Here is a 5,909-nt window from a genome sequence, read left to right as displayed (position 1 = left end):
TATTTAATTGCCTATAACAATTAAATAATAAAAATCCTGAGGTTGAGAGATTTGGTATTACTTAATGCTAGAAGATCAGAGGCCAATTTGGATTCCAATTATTTCTGTAGGTGATTTTGATCAAGCTCTTAAATGTTTAAACTTCATTTTTTTAATCTGTTGAAGTATGGGAGATTTGTTCCTGTTTCAGTTTGAATTCTTCAAAAACAGTGGATGCAATGGACATGGATTTGGATGCAGTTAGTTTAAGAAAGAGATAATCACAGCAAGTAAAGAGAAGAATATAATGAAAGTGCAGGGAGAAAAGGCAATAGAAGATGCATCCCTGAGCTAGTTTCTGTGGTAGACATCTGAAGCTTAATCCCTCTGAGGATTGTCCAAGAACCCACATAGAATGCATCTTAAAATGATCCTTCTAAGGAAAGGAAAGCTGAAGTATCTATCTACGGATTCCTGTCTCCCATTGGTTGAGAATTGCTCCCAATCTGCATCTGTACGCAGGCTGAGTGACTTTCCAAGGCTTCGGAGACAGTCTGAAAGGCAGGAAAACAGAGAGATACCACAGCACGTTTGTCTCAGGAGGGGCTGGCGACATGCACTGAAAACAGATGTACCTATTCAATGTGGTGCAGGCACAAAAAATGTTGGTTGCCATGAAGATTAAGTAAATTAATATATGGATGTATTTAGAATGATGGTGCTTGGCTCATTACATAAAAGCCATAACAACTTGGGCTTTTATTAGACTAAGACCTTTGTTGATGGGCATTACTAGCTTTTAGGAACTTTGCTCTGACTGCCTGATACTCTTTTATTTTCTATGACTTCTTTTCTGTATTCTATTGCTGAGTATATTTTTCTATGTTTTGCATATATATGCCTGTGTGTGAGCATGATCACTCTTCCCATTAGCATATTTTATTATCTATGTTGTATTATTTAAATGGCGTCTTGTTTGAAACAGATTAAATGCTTCATTCAATTTTGCATAATTGTATAGACCTAAAATGATCTTATGTATAGAAAGATGCTTCGTAAATATTACACATTTTAACATATTTTTAAAGTGAATGTCTTTCAGTTGCCCTCACCACAAAGTTTTACCAGTATTTAAAACACATTGGCCTTATTACTTCAATGAAAATTCAAATTCACAGCTCCCATTAGCATTGCAGAGAATTTCTGGCCTAGTTTCCCTGGATATTAATGGAAGTTCAGATCTCTTTTAATGAGCTTAATAGGGAAGAATTTTGGTATTCAAATAAACTACTTCCCCTCTCTTAGCCTAGGGCCAAAGAGAAAACAGTTACCATTATAAACTGGTCAGATAACTTCAAAGAGACTTAACTGCCAGAAAAGCCATTAAAGACTGTATAAACAACAAATGCACAGTCATTTCTGGTGCAATTTGCAACATGAAATTTAACTTTTGGACATACTTGTCTCGGTTTCCTCCTACCTTACTGATAATCTATCGAATGCACTTTTTTATGTCCTCGTTATCCCTTTGGTTTTTAAATTTTGGACATCAAGACTCAGCCTTCTCTCCTCGACTTCAGGTGCATGTAACTAAATATGTTCCTAATATCTCCACTTTGATGGTGTAGTAGATTGTAAAAAAAAAAAAAAAAAAAAATAGTTAAAAAAGGTACTAAATCCTTCTGCTTTTGCATCCCCCTTTGCTATGCAGCATTTATTTGATGATCCCACCAAGAGAATTAATCTTCTTTGTGACTTGATTTTACCAGTTGCTTGCAGTGGAAGGGACATTATGGGAGTTGTAAGCCAAAGGCTCAAAAGACCTTGCAGTTTCTACTCTTTATCTCTCTTGCTGCTCTGAGACTTCCATGTGAAAAAAGCCTGGACTATCTTGTAAGTGGGCAAAATCATGAAGAGGAGATGTGATCAATCCATAAGGGGTCTCCTAGGTCAACCAGTACCCAATTAATCCATCAGTCTATTCCACCCATGTGAGTGACCCTAGGTGAGGCCAGGTGAGCTACTTAGCTGAGTTCAGCTCAAATTGCTGATACAGAGATTCATGATCAAATAAGCCATTAAGTGGTGTTGTGGTTTGTTACATAGTAATAGATGTTTGATACCAATGTTGAATAAACATCACTAATTTAGCAAATACAACAAGGAACCCTTGTTTAACCCCCTGAATGTAGTACTTCACAGTTTCCCCTTTATCAGTAATTGGATATTTGAATCATTTAATTTCTCAAGCCAGTAACCTTTCAGTCATCTTTTCAAACTTTCTTTTTTTCTCTCATGACCAAACCATCAATAAATCCTGCCAACTATTTTTTTTTTTTTTTTTTTGAGACAGAGTCTTGCTGTGTCACCCAGCCTGGAGTGCAGTGGCGTGATCTCGGCTCACTGCAACCTCTGCCTCCCAGGTTGAAGCAATTCTCCTGCCTCAGCCTCCTGAGTAGCTGGGATTACAGGTGCATGCCACCACGCTCAGCTAATTTTTTTGTATTTTTAGTAGAGACGGGATTTCACCATGTTAGCCAGGATGGTCTTGATCTCCTGACCTCGTGATCTGCCTGCCTTGGCCTCCCAAAGTGCTAGGATTACAGGTGTGAGCCACTGTGCCCTACCCAACTCTTTTTTTAATGTAAAAAGCTGAACCACTTCTCACTCTTCTCCATTGCTTATATCCTGGTTTGAGGCATTATCATCTTTCACTTGGATTATTGCAATTAAATCCCATGTTGCTTTCCTGCTTCTGCCTTGATCCTTTGCAGTCTATTTTCCTCATAGCAATAAGAATGACATTTTAAATAATAAATTATGCCATGTTATTTCTCTGATAAAAAATCATTCAGTGAAACAGTTTTGTGGTTCCTCTTAAAGTTAAACATACAATTACTTTATGACCCAGCAACTTCACTTCTACATATATATCCAAAGTAATTGAAAATAGATGTTCCAACAAAAACTATGGATGAATGTTCATGGTAGAAATATTCGCAATAATTATTTCTCACGACATAAGTCAAAAACAAGAAAAGGTATAATATCTGCAGTCTAAGCAAGAGAAGGAGGGCTCTTACTTAGGTATATACCTGGAAAAATGCTGAAAATTGCTTCTGGTTGGAATGAAGAATCCCATCTAATGTATAAGCAGTTATAATCCAAACCTACCTCAGGTTGTAGACTTGTATTAATCATTTCACATGCAACCTTCTTCTATGTTTTTCTTCCTCTATCTTTTGCCTGCTATGCTGATAAAGACACTATATAAATTCCCCAAGATATTTATATGTTTCTTTGGACAAAATCTGCTTCTTCCATGCTTTGGTATGTATGTCAAAGGTAAGTCAGTAAGTCATTTGTAGACAGGTAATCACCTAGCTCCAAGCTCAGGGAGAATGATGCTGCAGGTACCGACAGGGCATGGGATTTATTAGAAATGGACTCTAGTATTTTCAGGAATCCTCCTTCTATCTAGAAACTTCCCTCTGCCTTTAAGACAATTTAATTTGTTTGACTAAATATCTAGAATTTCAAGCTCTAATTTAAAATAACTAGTGTCATTTACACGTGCCCAGCTTCTTGAATTTTTAAAATCTCTACATTAAACAAAATGTTTCAACTCTTGAAGTAGCTCTTGTGTATGGTGGAGCTTATATAACATTCTGTGTATCAACAGAGCTTTGCTTCAATCCCAGGCCTGAAGCTGATCTGAATGCTGATCAACACACCACCTATGAGCATTTCATACAGAAAGAAGAGCAGCTAATGTACCTATTGATTTGCAACCACTTATTTTATATATGCATGTGCAGGTCAATTCTTCATTGAAAAGTACACACTGCCTTAATTTGACAATTTTTCTCTTGCTTTTAAATTACTTCAAAAGAAAGAGAAAAGAAATCTTTATCAAGCTCTTAAACATCTGTGCTGTATGTACAACAGGCAGATTTTTTATGGATTTAGCTAATTATTGGCTCCTAGAATATACAAAAACAACAAATAAATTGTTGGAACAAAGGAGCAAAGGTACTTTGTCACATAACAATAAGCATCCAATAAATATTTAAATAAATAAAAAATGTAAAGCTGACTTTTGCCATAACAACTAGGCATTCAAAAAACATTGGATGAATGAATAAATGCAAGAATTAATGGAGTATTAAGTTAGTATATTTCTTTTGATCTGAGATCGTTCTCCTGACTTCCTTATTTTCATACATAATAACTATCTCTGTGGCAAAACTTACACTCAGAAGCCAGTAGCAAGTATCTTCATATCCATCAATTCACCAATTTAGCCATTCATTTATTCAATTATATATTTGTTTAACTAATTTAATTGTTGAAAAATGATGTACTGAGCACTGATGGTCCCAAACACTATTTTGAATGCTGGGAATCAAGGAGCATGAAACTAACAATGGTGGTGCAGCATGTCAGCTAATTAAATGAGGGAAAGTATAAACTGTATGAAATCTCACAGCAGGGACATCTAATCCTCACTTGGGGAATCAGGTCAGCCTGTCAGCATCAAGTAACATTTTTAACTTCCATTTGCAAAGTGAGTAGGAGTTAGACAGGTGAGTAAAAGTGTTGGATGGGAAAGGATGTTTCAGACAGAAGAACAGAAAGAATATCACATATTTTGTCACATTGGGTTATTAAAAGGAATTCACTATGGATATAGCACAAAACTCCATGAAGGCTCAATGTTTAAACTGGACCTCTTTGGGAGCAAACCAGGGGCTTTACAAACCTTATTAAATCTGGTCTTTATACAGAAGTGTTGGCATTCTGGAAAGAAGAGCATCAATGACTCGCAGTTAGGATTTAAGTCTGTTTGTTATTATTGCTTTTATGGAATATCTGATTTCTTAAGTGCTAGGCCCTCTCTGCCTGCATAAGACTTCCTAAACAGTTTGGTCCCCATTAGTTTCCCTGATCTTCTATGTGGGCTAAATGTAACCTGCCTGAAAATCCATAATCCTCCCATATCTATCTGGAAACCTAATTCGTTACAAAATTTTCAGGCTTCTCTGAGATGAGTGAGGTATGCAGCTTGCAGAGGTTTCAAAAGAAAGTGTATGAGGTAAGAGTCATGTTTTAGTCAATATACTCTCAAGGGAAGGGGTTAAGTATCTATGAGAATTTTCTAGTTAAAAGGTAGAATCTTCAAGGGCATAGAAAAGTATTTGAGAATTGGAGGTAGCATTAATGGCTTTGGGTGGGGCAGGACATTTAGAGTGGTTTGAGTTGATTGTGCAGTGGGGGATGAAATGCTTGGGAGTTTATACCTTGGGCAGTGAATGATGGACAGAGGGATAGACATTTTGTGGTCAATGAGACTCAAATATCCCTTGAAGGACGGCAATTCACAGTCTGAGACTCTACTCACTCATACTGTAAGAGCTGACTGGAAAAACCCAAAAGCTTCTTCACCCAGAAGAACTAGTTTATAATTGCATCTTGAAAAGAAGCCATATGAAAAAGGTGATATCTTCTCCTTTTTTACGGTGATATGTGGGCTTGCCAATGACTACACTGTGTAGTCCAAAATTTCCTTAGCATGGTTTTAAAATGTCTTCAGAAACCCTTCCCAACTTAGCTCATTTCAGTTTTTATCTACAAACTATGGTCCATTAAGACAAAACCATTGCATATATTCATAGCAGCGATCAATTTCCCTGCCCTAGGCTATTGCACTGGTGGGGTCGTCATTCTGATTTGTTTTTTGTAGACTACTTTAAACTCTACCTTCTGTAGGAAACTTTCCCAGTCTACTCTGTGCTTCCACAGAACTTTTGTGTGACATATTGCTTATGGTTGCCTTGTCATCCATATACCTGTTTCTTTCCGACAACCAGTGGTTTCAATTTTAGTTTTAGTTTTCCTGTTTTATCCACAAAGTCCACTTATACAACATA

This window comes from Pan paniscus, chromosome 2 (genome assembly GCF_029289425.2).
Source record: "Pan paniscus chromosome 2, NHGRI_mPanPan1-v2.0_pri, whole genome shotgun sequence".
NCBI lineage: Eukaryota > Metazoa > Chordata > Mammalia > Primates > Hominidae > Pan > Pan paniscus.
Note: the sequence above shows the minus strand (reverse complement) of the source record.